This window comes from Pleurodeles waltl, chromosome 2_2 (genome assembly GCF_031143425.1).
Source record: "Pleurodeles waltl isolate 20211129_DDA chromosome 2_2, aPleWal1.hap1.20221129, whole genome shotgun sequence".
Classification (NCBI taxonomy): Eukaryota; Metazoa; Chordata; class Amphibia; order Caudata; family Salamandridae; genus Pleurodeles; species Pleurodeles waltl.
In genome coordinates, this window is record NC_090439.1 from 938,188,140 (window position 1) to 938,206,071 (window position 17,932).

A 17,932-nucleotide genomic window follows, 5' to 3' on the forward strand; every position below is an offset into this window, starting at 1 on the left:
TAACCCCTTCGCTGCCAGGCCTTTTCCCCCTCCTGTGCCAGGCCTTTTTTTGCCTATTTGGGGCAGTTCGCGCTTAGGCCCTCATAACTTTTTGTCCACATAAGCTAACCAAGCCAAATTTGCGTCCTTTTTTTCCAACATCCTAGGGATTCTAGAGGTACCCAGACTTTGTGGGTTCCCTTGAAGGAGGCCAAGAAATTGGCCAAAATACAGTGAAAATTTCGTTTTTTTTAAAAAAAATGGAAAAAGTGGCTGCAGAAGAAGGCTTGTGGTTTTTCCCCTGAAAATGGCATCAACAAAGGGTTTGCGGTGCTAAACTCAGCAGCTTCCCAGCTTTCAGGAACAGGCAGACTTGAATCAGAAAACCCAATTTTTCAAGACAATTTTGGCATTTTACTGGGACATACCCCATTTTTGCAATTTTTTGTGCTTTCAGCTTCCTTCCAGTCAGTGACAGAAATGGGCATGAAACCAATGCTGGATCCCAGAAACATAAACATTTCTGAAAAGTAGACAAAATTCTGAATTCAGCAAGGGGTCATTTGTGTAGATCCTACAAGGGTTTCCTACAGAAAATAACAACTGAAAAAGAAAAATATTGAAATTGAGGTGAAAAAAACATAAATGTTTCTCTACGTTTTACTCTGTAACTTTTCCCTGCAATGTCAGATTATCGAAAGCAATATACTGTTACGTCTGCTGGACTCCTCTGGTTGCGGGGATATATAGGGCTTGTAGGTTCATCAAGAACCCAAGGAACCCAGAGCCAATAAATGAGCTGCACCCTGACGTGCGTTTTCATTCTATACCGGGTATACAGCAATTCATTTGCTGAAATATAAAGAGTAAAAAATTGCTATCAACAAAACCTTTGTATTTCCAAAAAGGGCACAAGATAAGGTGTTGAAGAGCAGTGGTTCTTTGCACATATCTGAATTCCGGGGTGATCAAACTAGCATGTGAATTACAGGGCATTTCTCAAATAGATGTCTTTTTTTACACACTCTCCTATATTTGGAAGGAAAAAATGTAGAGAAAGACAAGGGGCAATAACACTTGTTTTGCTAATCTATGTTCCCCCAAGTCTCCCGATAAAAACGATACCTCACTTGTGTGGGTAGGCCTAGCGCCCGCGACAGGAAACACCCCAAAGCGCAACGTGGACACATCCAAATTTTTGGAAGAAAACAGAGGTGTTTTTTGCAAAGTGCCTACCTGTAGTTTTTGGTTCTAGCTCAGCCGGCACCTAGGGAAACCTACCAAACCTGTGCATTTCTGAAAACTAGAGACCTAGGGGAATCCAAGGAGGGGTGACTTGCGGGGCTCGGACCAGGTTCTGTTACCCAGAATCCTTTGCAAACCTCAAAATTTGGCTAAAAAAACATGTTCCTCACATTTCTGTGGCAGAAAGTTCTGGAATCTGAGAGGAGCCACAAATTTCCTTCCACCCAGCATTCCCCCAAGTCTCCCGATAAAAATGATACCTCACTTGCGTAGGTAGGCCTAGCGCCCGCGACAGGAAACACCCCAAAGCACAACGTGGACACGTCCAAAATTTTGGAAGAAAACAGAGGTGTTTTTTGCGAAGTGCCTACCTGTAGATTTTGGCCTCTAGCTCAGCCGGCACCTAGGGAAACCTACCAAACCTGTGCATTTCTGAAAACTAGAGACCTAGGGGAATCCAAGGAGGGGTGACTTGCGGGGCTCGGACCAGGTTCTGTTACCCAGAATCCTTTGCAAACCTCAAAATTTGGCTAAAAAAAGACATGTTCCTCACATTTCTGTAGCAGAAAGTTCTGGAATCTGAGAGGAGCCACAAATTTCCTTCCACCCAGCGTTCCCCCAAGTCTCCCGATAAAAATGATACCTCACTTGCGTGGGTAGGCCTATCGCCGGCGACAGGAAACACCCCAAAGCGCAACGTGGACACGTCCAAAATTTTGGAAGAAAACAGAGGTGTTTTTTGCGAAGTGCCTACCTGTAGATTTTGGCCTCTAGCTCAGCCGGCACCTAGGGAAACCTACCAAACCTGTGCATTTCTGAAAACTAGAGACCTAGGGGAATCCAAGATGGGGTGACTTGCGGGGCTCGGACCAGGTTCTGTTACCCAGAATCCTTTGCAAACCTCAAAATTTGGCTAAAAAAAGACATGTTCCTCACATTTCTGTAGCAGAAAGTTCTGGAATCTGAGAGGAGCCACAAATTTCCTTCCACCCAGCGTTCCCCCAAGTCTCCCGATAAAAATGATACCTCACTTGCGTGGGTAGGCCTATCGCCGGCGACAGGAAACACCCCAAAGCGCAACGTGGACACGTCCAAAATTTTGGAAGAAAACAGAGGTGTTTTTTGCGAAGTGCCTACCTGTAGATTTTGGCCTCTAGCTCAGCCGGCACCTAGGGAAACCTACCAAACCTGTGCATTTCTGAAAACTAGAGACCTAGGGGAATCCAAGATGGGGTGACTTGCGGGGCTCGGACCAGGTTCTGTTACCCAGAATCCTTTGCAAACCTCAAAATTTGGGTAAATAAACACATGTTCCTCACATTTCTGTGGCAGAAAGTTCTGGAATCTGAGAGGAGCCACAAATTTCCTTCCACCCAGCGTTCCCCCAAGTCTCCCGATAAAAATGATACCTCACTTGCGTGGGTAGGCCTTGCGCCGGCGACAGGAAACACCCCAAAGCGCAACGTGGACACGTCCAAAATTTTGGACGAAAACAGAGGTGTTTTTTGCGAAGTGCCTACCTGTAGATTTTGGCCTCTAGCTCAGCCGGCACCTAGGGAAACCTACCAAACCTGTGCATTTCTGAAATCTAGAGACCTAGGGGAATCCAAGATGGGGTGACTTGCGGGGCTCGGACCAGGTTCTGTTACCCAGAATCCTTTGCAAACCTCAAAATTTGGGTAAATAAACACATGTTCCTCACATTTCTGTGGCAGAAAGTTCTGGAAACTGAGAGGAGCCACAAATTTCCTTCCTCCCAGCGTTCCCCCAAGTCTCCCGATAAAAATGATACCTCACTTGCGTAGGTAGGCCTAGCGCCCGCGACAGGAAACGCTCCAAAGCGCAACGTGGACACATCCAAAATTTTTGAAGAAAACAGAGGTGTTTTTTGCGAAGTGCCTACCTGTAGATTTTGGCCTCTAGCTCAGCCGGCACCTAGGGAAACCTACCAAACCTGTGCATTTCTGAAAACTAGAGACCTAGGGGAATCCAAGATGGGGTGACTTGCGGGGCTCGGACCAGGTTCTGTTACCCAGAATCCTTTGCAAACCTCAAAATTTGGGTAAATAAACACATGTTCCTCACATTTCTGTGGCAGAAAGTTCTGGAATCTGAGAGGAGCCACAAATTTCCTTCCACCCAGCATTCCCCCAAGTCTCCCGATAAAAATGATACCTCATTTGCGTGGGTAGGCCTAGCGCCCGCGACAGGAAACGCCCCAAAGCGCAACGTGGACACATCCAAAATTTTGGAAGAAAACAGAGGTGTTTTTTGCGAAGTGCCTACCTGTAGATTTTGGCCTCTAGCTCAGCCGGCACCTAGGGAAACCTACCAAACCTGTGCATTTCTGAAAACTAGAGACCTAGGGGAATCCAAGATGGGGTGACTTGCGGGGCTCGGACCAGGTTCTGTTACCCAGAATCCTTTGCAAACCTCAAAATTTGGGTAAATAAACACATGTTCCTCACATTTCTGTGGCAGAAAGTTCTGGAATCTGAGAGGAGCCACAAATTTCCTTCCACCCAGCGTTCCCCCAAGTCTCCCGATAAAAATGATACCTCACTTGCGTGGGTAGGCCTAGCGCCGGCGACAGGAAACACCCCAAAGCGCAACGTGGACACGTCCAAAATTTTGGAGGAAAACAGAGGTGTTTTTTGCGAAGTGCCTACCTGTAGATTTTGGCCTCTAGCTCAGCCGGCCCCTAATGAAACCTACCAAACCTGTGCATTTCTGAAAACTAGAGACCTAGGGGAATCCAAGATGGGGTGACTTGCGGGGCTCGGACCAGGTTTTATTACCCAGAATCCTTTGCAAACCTCAAAATTTGGCTAAAAAAACACATGTTCCTCACATTTCTGTGGCAGAAAGTTCTGGAATCGGAGAGGAGCCACAAATTTCCTTCCACCCAGCGTTCCCCCAAGTCTCCCCGATAAAAATGATACCTCACTTACGTGGGTAGGCCTAGCGCCGGCGACAGGAAACACCCCAAAGCGCAACGTGGACACATCCAAAATTTTGGAAGAAAACAGAGGTGTTTTTTGCGAAGTGCCTACCTGTAGATTTTAGCCTCTAGCTCAGCCGGCACCTAGGGAAACCTACCAAACCTGTGCATTTCTGAAAACTAGAGACCTAGGGGAATCCAAGGAGGGGTGACTTGCGGGGCTCGGACCAGGTTCTGTTACCCAGAATCCTTTGCAAACCTCAAAATTTGGCTAAAAAAACACATGTTCCTCACATTTCTGTGGCAGAAAGTTCTGGAATCTGAGAGGAGCCACTAATTTCCTTCCACCCAGCGTTCCCCCAAGTCTCCCGATAAAAATGATACCTCACTTGCGTGGGTAGGCCTAGCGCCCGCGACAGGAAACGCCCCAAAGCGCAACGTGGACACATCCAAAATTTTGGAAGAAAACAGAGGTGTTTTTTGCGAAGTGCCTACCTGTAGATTTTGGCCTCTAGCTCAGCCGGCTCCTAGGGAAACCTACCAAACCTGTGCATTTCTGAAAACTAGAGACCTAGGGGAATCCAAGGAGGGGTGACTTGCGGGGCTCGGACCAGGTTCTGTTACCCAGAATCCTTTGCAAACCTCAAAATTTGGCTAAAAAAAGACATGTTCCTCACATTTCTGTGGCAGAAAGTTCTGGAATCTGAGAGGAGCCACAAATTTCCTTCCACCCAGCGTTCCCCCAAGTCTCCCGATACAAATGATACCTCACTTGCGTGGGTAGGCCTAGCGCCGGCGACAGGAATCACCCCAAAGCGCAACGTGGACACGTCCAAAATTTTGGATGAAAACAGAGGTGTTTTTTGCGAAGTGCCTACCTGTAGATTTTGGCCTCTAGCTCAGCCGGCACCTAGGGAAACCTACCAAACCTGTGCATTTCTGAAAACTAGAGACCTAGGGGAATCCAAGATGGGGTGACTTGCGGGGCTCGGACCAGGTTCTGTTACCCAGAATCCTTTGCAAACCTCAAAATTTGGGTAAATAATCACATGTTCCTCACATTTCTGTGGCAGAAAGTTCTGGAATCCGAGAGGAGCCACAAATTTCCTTCCACCCAGCGTTCCCCCAAGTCTCCCGATAAAAATGATACCTCACTTGCGTGGGTAGGCCTAGCGCCGGCGACAGGAAACACCCCAAAGCGCAACGTGGACACGTCCAAAATTTTGGAAGAAAACAGAGGTGTTTTTTGCGAAGTGCCTACCTGTAGATTTTGGCCTCTAGCTCAGCCGGCACCTAGGGAAACCTACCAAACCTGTGCATTTCTGAAAACTAGAGACCTAGGGGAATCCAAGATGGGGTGACTTGCGGGGCTCGGACCAGGTTCTGTTACCCAGAATCCTTTGCAAACCTCAAAATTTGGGTAAATAAACACATGTTCCTCACATTTCTGTGGCAGAAAGTTCTGGAATCTGAGAGGAGCCACAAATTTCCTTCCACCCAGCGTTCCCCCAAGTCTCCCGATAAAAATGATACCTCACTTGCGTGGGTAGGCCTAGCGCCGGCGACAGGAAACACCCCAAAGCGCAACGTGGACACGTCCAAAATTTTGGAAGAAAACAGAGGTGTTTTTTGCGAAGTGCCTACCTGTAGATTTTGGCCTCTAGCTCAGCCGGCACCTAGGGAAACCTACCAAACCTGTGCATTTCTGAAAACTAGAGACCTAGGGGAATCCAAGATGGGGTGACTTGCGGGGCTCGGACCAGGTTCTGTTACCCAGAATCCTTTGCAAACCTCAAAATTTGGGTAAATAAACACATGTTCCTCACATTTCTGTGGCAGAAAGTTCTGGAATCTGAGAGGAGCCACAAATTTCCTTCCACCCAGCGTTCCCCCAAGTCTCCCGATAAAAATGATACCTCACTTGCGTGGGTAGGCCTAGCGCCGGCGACAGGAAACACCCCAAAGCGCAACGTGGACACGTCCAAAATTTTGGAGGAAAACAGAGGTGTTTTTTGCGAAGTGCCTACCTGTAGATTTTGGCCTCTAGCTCAGCCGGCCCCTAATGAAACCTACCAAACCTGTGCATTTCTGAAAACTAGAGACCTAGGGGAATCCAAGATGGGGTGACTTGCGGGGCTCGGACCAGGTTCTATTACCCAGAATCCTTTGCAAACCTCAAAATTTGGCTAAAAAAACACATGTTCCTCACATTTCTGTGGCAGAAAGTTCTGGAATCGGAGAGGAGCCACAAATTTCCTTCCACCCAGCGTTCCCCCAAGTCTCCCCGATAAAAATGATACCTCACTTACGTGGGTAGGCCTAGCACCGGCGACAGGAAACACCCCAAAGCGCAACGTGGACACATCCAAAATTTTGGAAGAAAACAGAGGTGTTTTTTGCGAAGTGCCTACCTGTAGATTTTAGCCTCTAGCTCAGCCGGCACCTAGGGAAACCTACCAAACCTGTGCATTTCTGAAAACTAGAGACCTAGGGGAATCCAAGGAGGGGTGACTTGCGGGGCTCGGACCAGGTTCTGTTACCCAGAATCCTTTGCAAACCTCAAAATTTGGCTAAAAAAACACATGTTCCTCACATTTCTGTGGCAGAAAGTTCTGGAATCTGAGAGGAGCCACTAATTTCCTTCCACCCAGCGTTCCCCCAAGTCTCCCGATAAAAATGATACCTCACTTGCGTGGGTAGGCCTAGCGCCCGCGACAGGAAACGCCCCAAAGCGCAACGTGGACACATCCAAAATTTTGGAAGAAAACAGAGGTGTTTTTTGCGAAGTGCCTACCTGTAGATTTTGGCCTCTAGCTCAGCCGGCTCCTAGGGAAACCTACCAAACCTGTGCATTTCTGAAAACTAGAGACCTAGGGGAATCCAAGGAGGGGTGACTTGCGGGGCTCGGACCAGGTTCTGTTACCCAGAATCCTTTGCAAACCTCAAAATTTGGCTAAAAAAAGACATGTTCCTCACATTTCTGTGGCAGAAAGTTCTGGAATCTGAGAGGAGCCACAAATTTCCTTCCACCCAGCGTTCCCCCAAGTCTCCCGATACAAATGATACCTCACTTGCGTGGGTAGGCCTAGCGCCGGCGACAGGAATCACCCCAAAGCGCAACGTGGACACGTCCAAAATTTTGGAAGAAAACAGAGGTGTTTTTTGCAAAGTGCCTACCTGTAGATTTTGGCCTCTAGCTCAGCCGGCACCTAGGGAAACCTACCAAACCTGTGCATTTCTGAAAACTAGAGACCTAGGGGAATCCAAGATGGGGTGACTTGCGGGGCTCGGACCAGGTTCTGTTACCCAGAATCCTTTGCAAACCTCAAAATTTGGGTAAATAATCACATGTTCCTCACATTTCTGTGGCAGAAAGTTCTGGAATCCGAGAGGAGCCACAAATTTCCTTCCACCCAGCGTTCCCCCAAGTCTCCCGATAAAAATGATACCTCACTTGCGTGGGTAGGCCTAGCGCCCGCGACAGGAAACGCCCCAAAGCGCAACGTGGACACATCCAAAATTTTGGAAGAAAACAGAGGTGTTTTTTGCGAAGTGCCTACCTGTAGATTTTGGCCTCTAGCTCAGCCGGCACCTAGGGAAACCTACCAAACCTGTGCATTTCTGAAAACTAGAGACCTAGGGAAATCCAAGGAGGGGTGACTTGGGGGGTCGGACCAGGTTCTGTTACCCAGAATCCTTTGCAAACCTCAAAATTTGGCTAAAAAAAGTCATGTTCCTCACATTTCTGTGGCAGAAAGTTCTGGAATCTGAGAGGAGCCACAAATTTCCTTCCACCCAGCGTTCCCCCAAGTCTCCCGATAAAAATGATACCTCACTTGCGTGGGTAGGCCTAGCGCCGGCGACAGGAAACACCCCAAAGCGCAACGTGGACACGTCCAAAATTTTGGAAGAAAACAGAGGTGTTTTTTGCGAAGTGCCTACCTGTAGATTTTGGCCTCTAGCTCAGCCGGCACCTAGGGAAACCTACCAAACCTGTGCATTTCTGAAAACTAGAGACCTAGGGGAATCCAAGATGGGGTGACTTGCGGGGCTCGGACCAGGTTCTGTTACCCAGAATCCTTTGCAAACCTCAAAATTTGGGTAAATAAACACATGTTCCTCAAATTTCTGTGGCAGAAAGTTCTGGAATCTGAGAGGAGCCACAAATTTCCTTCCACCCAGCGTTCCCCCAAGTCTCCCGATAAAAATGATACCTCACTTGCGTGGGTAGGCCTAGCGCCGGCGACAGGAAACACCCCAAAGCGCAACGTGGACACGTCCAAAATTTTGGAAGAAAACAGAGGTGTTTTTTGCGAAGTGCCTACCTGTAGATTTTGGCCTCTAGCTCAGCCGGCACCTAGGGAAACCTACCAAACCTGTGCATTTCTGAAAACTAGAGACCTAGGGGAATCCAAGATGGGGTGACTTGCGGGGCTCTGACCAGGTTCTGTTACCCAGAATCCTTTGCAAACCTCAAAATTTGGGTAAATAAACACATGTTCCTCAAATTTCTGTGGCAGAAAGTTCTGGAATCTGAGAGGAGCCACAAATTTCCTTCCACCCAGCGTTCCCCCAAGTCTCCCGATAAAAATTATACCTCACTTGCGTGGGTAGGCCTAGCGCCCGCGACAGGAAACGCCCCAAAGCGCAACGTGGACACATCCAAAATTTTGGAAGAAAACAGAGGTGTTTTTTGCGAAGTGCCTACCTGTAGATTTTGGCCTCTAGCTCAGCCGGCACCTAGGGAAACCTACCAAACCTGTGCATTTCTGAAAACTAGAGACCGAGGGGAATACAAGGAGGGGTGACTTGCGGGGCTCGGACCAGGTTCTGTTACCCAGAATCCTTTGCAAACCTCAAAATTTGGCTAAAAAAACACATGTTCCTCACATTTCTGTGGCAGAAAGTTCTGGAATCTGAGAGGAGCCACAAATTTCCTTCCACCCAGCGTTCCCCCAAGTCTCCCGATAAAAATGATACCTCACTTGCGTGGGTAGGCCTAGCGCCGGCGACAGGAAACACCCCAAAGCGCAACGTGGACACATCCAAAATTTTGGAAGAAAACAGAGGTGTTTTTTGCGAAGTGCCTACCTGTAGATTTTGGCCTCTAGCTCAGCCGGCACCTAGGGAAACCTACCAAACCTGTGCATTTCTGAAAACTAGAGACCTAGGGGAATCCAAGATGGGGTGACTTGGGGGGCTCGGACCAGGTTCTGTTACCCAGAATCCTTTGCAAACCTCAAAATTTGGGTAAATAAACACATGTTCCTCACATTTCTGTGGCAGAAAGTTCTGGAATCTGAGAGGAGCCACAAATTTCCTTCCACCCAGCGTTCCCCCAAGTCTCCCGATACAAATGATACCTCACTTGCGTGGGTAGGCCTAGCGCCGGCGACAGGAATCACCCCAAAGCGCAACGTGGACACGTCCAAAATTTTGGAAGAAAACAGAGGTGTTTTTTGCGAAGTGCCTACCTGTAGATTTTGGCCTCTAGCTCAGCCGGCACCTAGGGAAACCTACCAAACCTGTGCATTTCTGAAAACTAGAGACCTAGGGGAATCCAAGATGGGGTGACTTGCGGGGCTCGGACCAGGTTCTGTTACCCAGAATCCTTTGCAAACCTCAAAATTTGGGTAAATAATCACATGTTCCTCACATTTCTGTGGCAGAAAGTTCTGGAATCCGAGAGGAGCCACAAATTTCCTTCCACCCAGCGTTCCCCCAAGTCTCCCGATAAAAATGATACCTCACTTGCGTGGGTAGGCCTAGCGCCCGCGACAGGAAACGCCCCAAAGCGCAACGTGGACACATCCAAAATTTTGGAAGAAAACAGAGGTGTTTTTTGCGAAGTGCCTACCTGTAGATTTTGGCCTCTAGCTCAGCCGGCACCTAGGGAAACCTACCAAACCTGTGCATTTCTGAAAACTAGAGACCTAGGGAAATCCAAGGAGGGGTGACTTGGGGGGTCGGACCAGGTTCTGTTACCCAGAATCCTTTGCAAACCTCAAAATTTGGCTAAAAAAAGACATGTTCCTCACATTTCTGTGGCAGAAAGTTCTGGAATCTGAGAGGAGCCACAAATTTCCTTCCACCCAGCGTTCCCCCAAGTCTCCCGATAAAAATGATACCTCACTTGCGTGGGTAGGCCTAGCGCCGGCGACAGGAAACACCCCAAAGCGCAACGTGGACACGTCCAAAATTTTGGAAGAAAACAGAGGTGTTTTTTGCGAAGTGCCTACCTGTAGATTTTGGCCTCTAGCTCAGCCGGCACCTAGGGAAACCTACCAAACCTGTGCATTTCTGAAAACTAGAGACCTAGGGGAATCCAAGATGGGGTGACTTGCGGGGCTCGGACCAGGTTCTGTTACCCAGAATCCTTTGCAAACCTCAAAATTTGGGTAAATAAACACATGTTCCTCAAATTTCTGTGGCAGAAAGTTCTGGAATCTGAGAGGAGCCACAAATTTCCTTCCACCCAGCGTTCCCCCAAGTCTCCCGATAAAAATGATACCTCACTTGCGTGGGTAGGCCTAGCGCCGGCGACAGGAAACACCCCAAAGCGCAACGTGGACACGTCCAAAATTTTGGAAGAAAACAGAGGTGTTTTTTGCGAAGTGCCTACCTGTAGATTTTGGCCTCTAGCTCAGCCGGCACCTAGGGAAACCTACCAAACCTGTGCATTTCTGAAAACTAGAGACCTAGGGGAATCCAAGATGGGGTGACTTGCGGGGCTCGGACCAGGTTCTGTTACCCAGAATCCTTTGCAAACCTCAAAATTTGGGTAAATAAACACATGTTCCTCAAATTTCTGTGGCAGAAAGTTCTGGAATCTGAGAGGAGCCACAAATTTCCTTCCACCCAGCGTTCCCCCAAGTCTCCCGATAAAAATTATACCTCACTTGCGTGGGTAGGCCTAGCGCCCGCGACAGGAAACGCCCCAAAGCGCAACGTGGACACATCCAAAATTTTGGAAGAAAACAGAGGTGTTTTTTGCGAAGTGCCTACCTGTAGATTTTGGCCTCTAGCTCAGCCGGCACCTAGGGAAACCTACCAAACCTGTGCATTTCTGAAAACTAGAGACCGAGGGGAATACAAGGAGGGGTGACTTGCGGGGCTCGGACCAGGTTCTGTTACCCAGAATCCTTTGCAAACCTCAAAATTTGGCTAAAAAAACACATGTTCCTCACATTTCTGTGGCAGAAAGTTCTGGAATCTGAGAGGAGCCACAAATTTCCTTCCACCCAGCGTTCCCCCAAGTCTCCCGATAAAAATGATACCTCACTTGCGTGGGTAGGCCTAGCGCCGGCGACAGGAAACACCCCAAAGCGCAACGTGGACACATCCAAAATTTTGGAAGAAAACAGAGGTGTTTTTTGCGAAGTGCCTACCTGTAGATTTTGGCCTCTAGCTCAGCCGGCACCTAGGGAAACCTACCAAACCTGTGCATTTCTGAAAACTAGAGACCTAGGGGAATCCAAGATGGGGTGACTTGGGGGGCTCGGACCAGGTTCTGTTACCCAGAATCCTTTGCAAACCTCAAAATTTGGGTAAATAAACATATGTTCCTCACATTTCTGTGGCAGAAAGTTCTGGAATCTGAGAGGAGCCACAAATTTCCTTCCACCCAGCGTTCCCCCAAGTCTCCCGATAAAAATGATACCTCACTTGCGTGGGTAGGCCTAGCGCCGGCGACAGGAAACACCCCAAAGCGCAACGTGGACACGTTCAAAATTTTGGAGGAAAATAGAGGTGTTTTTTGCGAAGTGCCTACCTGTAGATTTTGGCCTCTAGCTCAGCCGGCACCTAGGGAAACCTACCAAACCTGTGAATTTCTGAAAACTAGAGACCTAGGGGAATCCAAGATGGGGTGACTTGCGGGGCTCGGACCAGGTTCTGTTACCCAGAATCCTTTGCAAACCTCAAAATTTGGCTAAAAAAATACATGTTCCTCACATTTCTGTGGCAGAAAGTTCTGGAATCGGAGAGGAACCACAAATTTCCTTCCACCCAGCGTTCCCCCAAGTCTCCCGATAAAAATGATACCTCACTTGCGTGGGTAGGCCTAGCGCCCGCGACAGGAAACGCCCCAAAGCGCAACGTGGACACATCCAAAATTTCGGAAGAAAACAGAGGTGTTTTTTGCGAAGTGCCTACCTGTAGATTTTGGCCTCTAGCTCAGCCGGCACCTAGGGAAACCTACCAAACCTGTGCATTTCTGAAAACTAGAGACCTAGGGGAATCCAAGGAGGGGTGACTTGCGGGGCTCGGACCAGGTTCTGTTACCCAGAATCCTTTGCAAACCTCAAAATTTGGCTAAAAAAAGACATGTTCCTCACATTTCTGTGGCAGAAAGTTCTGGAATCTGAGAGGAGCCACAAATTTCCTTCCACCCAGCGTTCCCCCAAGTCTCCCGATAAAAATGATACCTCACTTGCGTGGGTAGGCCTAGCGCCCGCCACAGGAAACGCCCAAAAGCGCAACGTGGACACATCCAAAATTTTGGAGGAAAACAGAGGTGTTTTTTGCGAAGTGCCTACCTGTAGATTTTGGCCTCTAGCTCAGCCGGCACCTAGGGAAACCTACCAAACCTGTGAATTTCTGAAAACTAGAGACCTAGGGGAATCCAAGATGGGGTGACTTGCGGGGCTCGGACCAGGTTCTGTTACCCAGAATCCTTTGCAAACCTCAAAATTTGGCTAAAAAAACACATGTTCCTCACATTTCTGTGGCAGAAAGTTCTGGAATCGGAGAGGAACCACAAATTTCCTTCCACCCAGCATTCCCCCAAGTCTCCCGATAAAAATAATACCTCACTTGCGTGGGTAGGCCTAGCGCCGGCGACAGGAAACACCCCAAAGCGCAGCGTGGACACATCCAAAATTTTGGAAGAAAACAGAGGTGTTTTTTGCGAAGTGCCTACCTGTAGATTTTGGCCTCTAGCTCAGCCGGCACCTAGGGAAACCTACCAAACCTGTGCATTTCTGAAAACTAGAGACCTAGGGGAATCCAAGGAGGGGTGACTTGCGGGGCTCGGACCAGGTTCTGTTACCCAGAATCCTTTGCAAACCTCAAAATTTGGCTAAAAAAAGACATGTTCCTCACATTTCTGTGGCAGAAAGTTCTGGAATCTGAGAGGAGCCACAAATTTCCTTCCACCCAGCGTTCCCCCAAGTCTCCCGATAAAAATGATACCTCACTTGCGTGGGTAGGCCTATCGCCGGCGACAGGAAACACCCCAAAGCGCAACGTGGACACGTTCAAAATTTTGGAGGAAAACAGAGGTGTTTTTTGCGAAGTGCCTACCTGTAGATTTTGGCCTCTAGCTCAGCCGGCACCTAGGGAAACCTACCAAACCTGTGAATTTCTGAAAACTAGAGACCTAGGGGAATCCAAGATGGGGTGACTTGCAGGGCTCGGACCAGGTTCTGTTACCCAGAATCCTTTGCAAACCTCAAAATTTGGGTAAATAAACACATGTTCCTCAAATTTCTGTGGCAGAAAGTTCTGGAATCTGAGAGGAGCCACAAATTTCCTTCCACCCAGCGTTCCCCCAAGTCTCCCGATAAAAATGATACCTCACTTGCGTGGGTAGGCCTAGCGCCGGCGACAGGAAACACCCCAAAGCGCAACGTGGACACGTCCAAAATTTTGGAAGAAAACAGAGGTGTTTTTTGCGAAGTGCCTACCTGTAGATTTTGGCCTCTAGCTCAGCCGGCACCTAGGGAAACCTACCAAACCTGTGCATTTCTGAAAACTAGAGACCTAGGGGAATCCAAGATGGGGTGACTTGCGGGGCTCGGACCAGGTTCTGTTACCCAGAATCCTTTGCAAACCTCAAAATTTGGGTAAATAAACACATGTTCCTCACATTTCTGTGGCAGAAAGTTCTGGAATCTGATAGGAGCCACAAATTTCCTTCCACCCAGCGTTCCCCCAAGTCTCCCGATAAAAATGATACCTCACTTGCGTGGGTAGGCCTAGCGCCCGCCACAGGAAACGCCCAAAAGCGCAACGTGGACACATCCAAAATTTTGGAGGAAAACAGAGGTGTTTTTTGCGAAGTGCCTACCTGTAGATTTTGGCCTCTAGCTCAGCCAGCACCTAGGGAAACCTACCAAACCTGTGCATTTCTGAAAACTAGAGACCTAGGGGAATCCAAGGAGGGGTGACTTGCGGGGCTCGGACAAGGTTCTGTTACCCAGAATCCTTTGCAAACCTCAAAATTTGGCTAAAAAAACACATGTTCCTCACATTTCTGTGGCAGAAAGTTCTGGAATCTGAGAGGAGCCACAAATTTCCTTCCACCCAGCGTTCCCCCAAGTCTCCCGATAAAAATGATACCTCACTTGCGTGGGTAGGCCTAGCGCCGGCGACAGGAAACACCCAAAGCGCAGCGTGGACACATCCAAAATTTTGGAAGAAAACAGAGGTGTTTTTTGCGAAGTGCCTACCTGTAGATTTTGGCCTCTAGCTCAGCCAGCACCTAGGGAAACCTACCAAACCTGTGCATTTCTGAAAACTAGAGACCTAGGGGAATCCAAGGAGGGGTGACTTGCGGGGCTCGGACCAGGTTCTGTTACCCAGAATCCTTTGCAAACCTCAAAATTTGGCTAAAAAAAGACATGTTCCTCACATTTCTGTGGCAGAAAGTTCTGGAATCTGAGAGGAGCCACAAATTTCCTTCCACCCAGCGTTCCCCCAAGTCTCCCGATAAAAATGATACCTCACTTGCGTGGGTAGGCCTAGCGCCGGCGACAGGAAACACCCCAAAGCGCAACGTGGACACGTCCAAAATTTTGGAAGAATACAGAGGTGTTTTTTGCGAAGTGCCTACCTGTAGATTTTGGCCTCTAGCTCAGCCGGCACCTAGGGAAACCTACCAAACCTGTGCATTTCTGAAAACTAGAGACCTAGGGGAATCCAAGATGGGGTGACTTGCGGGGCTCGGACCAGGTTCTGTTACCCAGAATCCTTTGCAAACCCCAAAATTTGGGTAAATAAACACATGTTCCTCACATTTCTGTGGCAGAAAGTTCTGGAATCTGAGAGGAGCCACAAATTTCCTTCCACCCAGCGTTCCCCCAAGTCTCCCGATAAAAATGATACCTCACTTGCGTGGGTAGGCCTAGCGCCCGCGACAGGAAACGCCCCAAAGCGCAACGTGGACACATCCAAAATTTTGGAAGAAAACAGAGGTGTTTTTTGCGAAGTGCCTACCTGTAGATTTTGGCCTCTAGCTCAGCCGGCACCTAGGGAAACCTACCAAACCTGTGCATTTCTGAAAATAAGAGACCTAGGGGAATACAAGGAGGGGTGACTTGCGGGGCTCGGACCAGGTTCTGTTACCCAGAATCCTTTGCAAACCTCAAAATTTGGCTAAAAAAACACATGTTCCTCACATTTCTGTGGCAGAAAGTTCTGGAATCTGAGAGGAGCCACAAATTTCCTTCCACCCAGCGTTCCCCCAAGTCTCCCGATAAAAATGATACCTCACTTGCGTGGGTAGGCCTAGCGCCGGCGACAGGAAACACCCCAAAGCGCAACGTGGACACATCCAAAATTTTGGAAGAAAACAGAGGTGTTTTTTGCGAAGTGCCTACCTGTAGATTTTGGCCTCTAGCTCAGCCGGCACCTAGGGAAACCTACCAAACCTGTGCATTTCTGAAAACTAGAGACCTAGGGGAATCCAAGATGGGGTGACTTGCGGGGCTCGGACCAGGTTCTGTTACCCAGAATCCTTTGCAAACCTCAAAATTTGGGTAAATAAACACATGTTCCTCACATTTCTGTTGCAGAAAGTTCTGGAATCTGAGAGGAGCCACAAATTTCCTTCCACCCAGCGTTCCCCCAAGTCTCCCGATAAAAATGATACCTCACTTGCGTGGGTAGGCCTATCGCCGGCGACAGGAAACACCCCAAAGCGCAACGTGGACACGTTCAAAATTTTGGAGGAAAACAGAGGTGTTTTTTGCGAAGTGCCATCCTGTAGATTTTGGCCTCTAGCTCAGCCGGCACCTAAGGAAACCTACCAAACCTGTGAATTTCTGAAAACTAGAGACCTAGGGGAATCCAAGATGGGGTGACTTGCGGGGCTCGGACCAGGTTCTGTTACCCAGAATCCTTTGCAAACCTCAAAATTTAACTAAAAAAACACATGTTCCTCACATTTCTGTGGCAGAAAGTTCTGGAATCGGAGAGGAACCACAAATTTCCTTCCACCCAGCGTTCCCCCAAGTCTCCCGATAAAAATGATACCTCACTTGTGTGGGTAGGCCTAGCGCCGGCGACAGGAAACACCCCAAAGCGCAACGTGGACACATCCAAAATTTTGGAAGAAAACAGAGGTGTTTTTTGCGAAGTGCCTACCTGTAGATTTTGGCCTCTAGCTCAGCCGGCACCTAGGGAAACCTACCAAACCTGTGCATTTCTGAAAACTGGAGACCTAGGGGAATCCAAGGAGGGGTGACTTGCGGGGCTCGGACCAGGTTCTGTTACCCAGAATCCTTTGCAAACCTCAAAATTTGGCTAAAAAAAGACATGTTCCTCACATTTCTGTGGCAGAAAGTTCTGGAATCTGAGAGGAGCCACCAATTTCCTTCCACCCAGCGTTCCCCCAAGTCTCCCGATAAAAATGATACCTCACTTGCGTGGGTAGGCCTAGCGCCGGCGACAGGAAACGCCCCAAAGCGCAACGTGGACACGTCCAAAATTTTGGAAGAAAACAGAGGTGTTTTTTGCGAAGTGCCTACCTGTAGATTTTGGCCTCTAGCTCAGCCGGCACCTAGGGAAACCTACCAAACCTGTGCATTTCTGAAAACTAGAGACCTAGGGGAATCCAAGATGGGGTGACTTGCGGGGCTCGGACCAGGTTCTGTTACCCAGAATCCTTTGCAAACCTCAAAATTTGGGTAAATAAACACATGTTCCTCACATTTCTGTGGCAGAAAGTTCTGGAATCTGAGAGGAGCCACAAATTTCCTTCCACCCAGCGTTCCCTCAAGTCTCCCGATAAAAATGATACCTCACTTGCGTGGGTAGGCCTAGCGCCCGCCACAGGAAACGCCCAAAAGCGCAACGTGGACACATCCAAAATTTTGGAGGAAAACAGAGGTGTTTTTTGCGAAGTGCCTACCTGTAGATTTTGGCCTCTAGCTCAGCCGGCACCTAGGGAAACCTACCAAACCTGTGAATTTCTGAAAACTAGAGACCTAGGGGAATCCAAGATGGGGTGACTTGCGGGGCTCGGACCAGGTTCTGTTACCCAGAATCCTTTGCAAACCTCAAAATTTGGCTAAAAAAACACATGTTCCTCACATTTCTGTGGCAGAAAGTTCTGGAATCGGAGAGGAGCCACAAATTTCCTTCCACCCAGCGTTCCCCCAAGTCTCCCGATAAAAATGATACCTCACTTGCGTGGGTAGGCCTAGCGCCGGCGACAGGAAACACCCCAAAGCGCAACGTGGACACGTCCAAAATTTTGGAAGAAAACAGAGGTGTTTTTTGCGAAGTGCCTACCTGTAGATTTTGGCCTCTAGCTCAGCCGGCACCTAGGGAAACCTACCAAACCTGTGCATTTCTGAAAACTAGAGACCTAGGGGAATCCAAGATGGGGTGACTTGCGGGGCTCGGACCAGGTTCTGTTACCCAGAATCCTTTGCAAACCTCAAAATTTGGCTAAAAAAACACATGTTCCTCATATTTCTGTGGCAGAAAGTTCTGGAATCTGAGAGGAGCCACAAATTTCCTTCCACCCAGCGTTCCCCCATG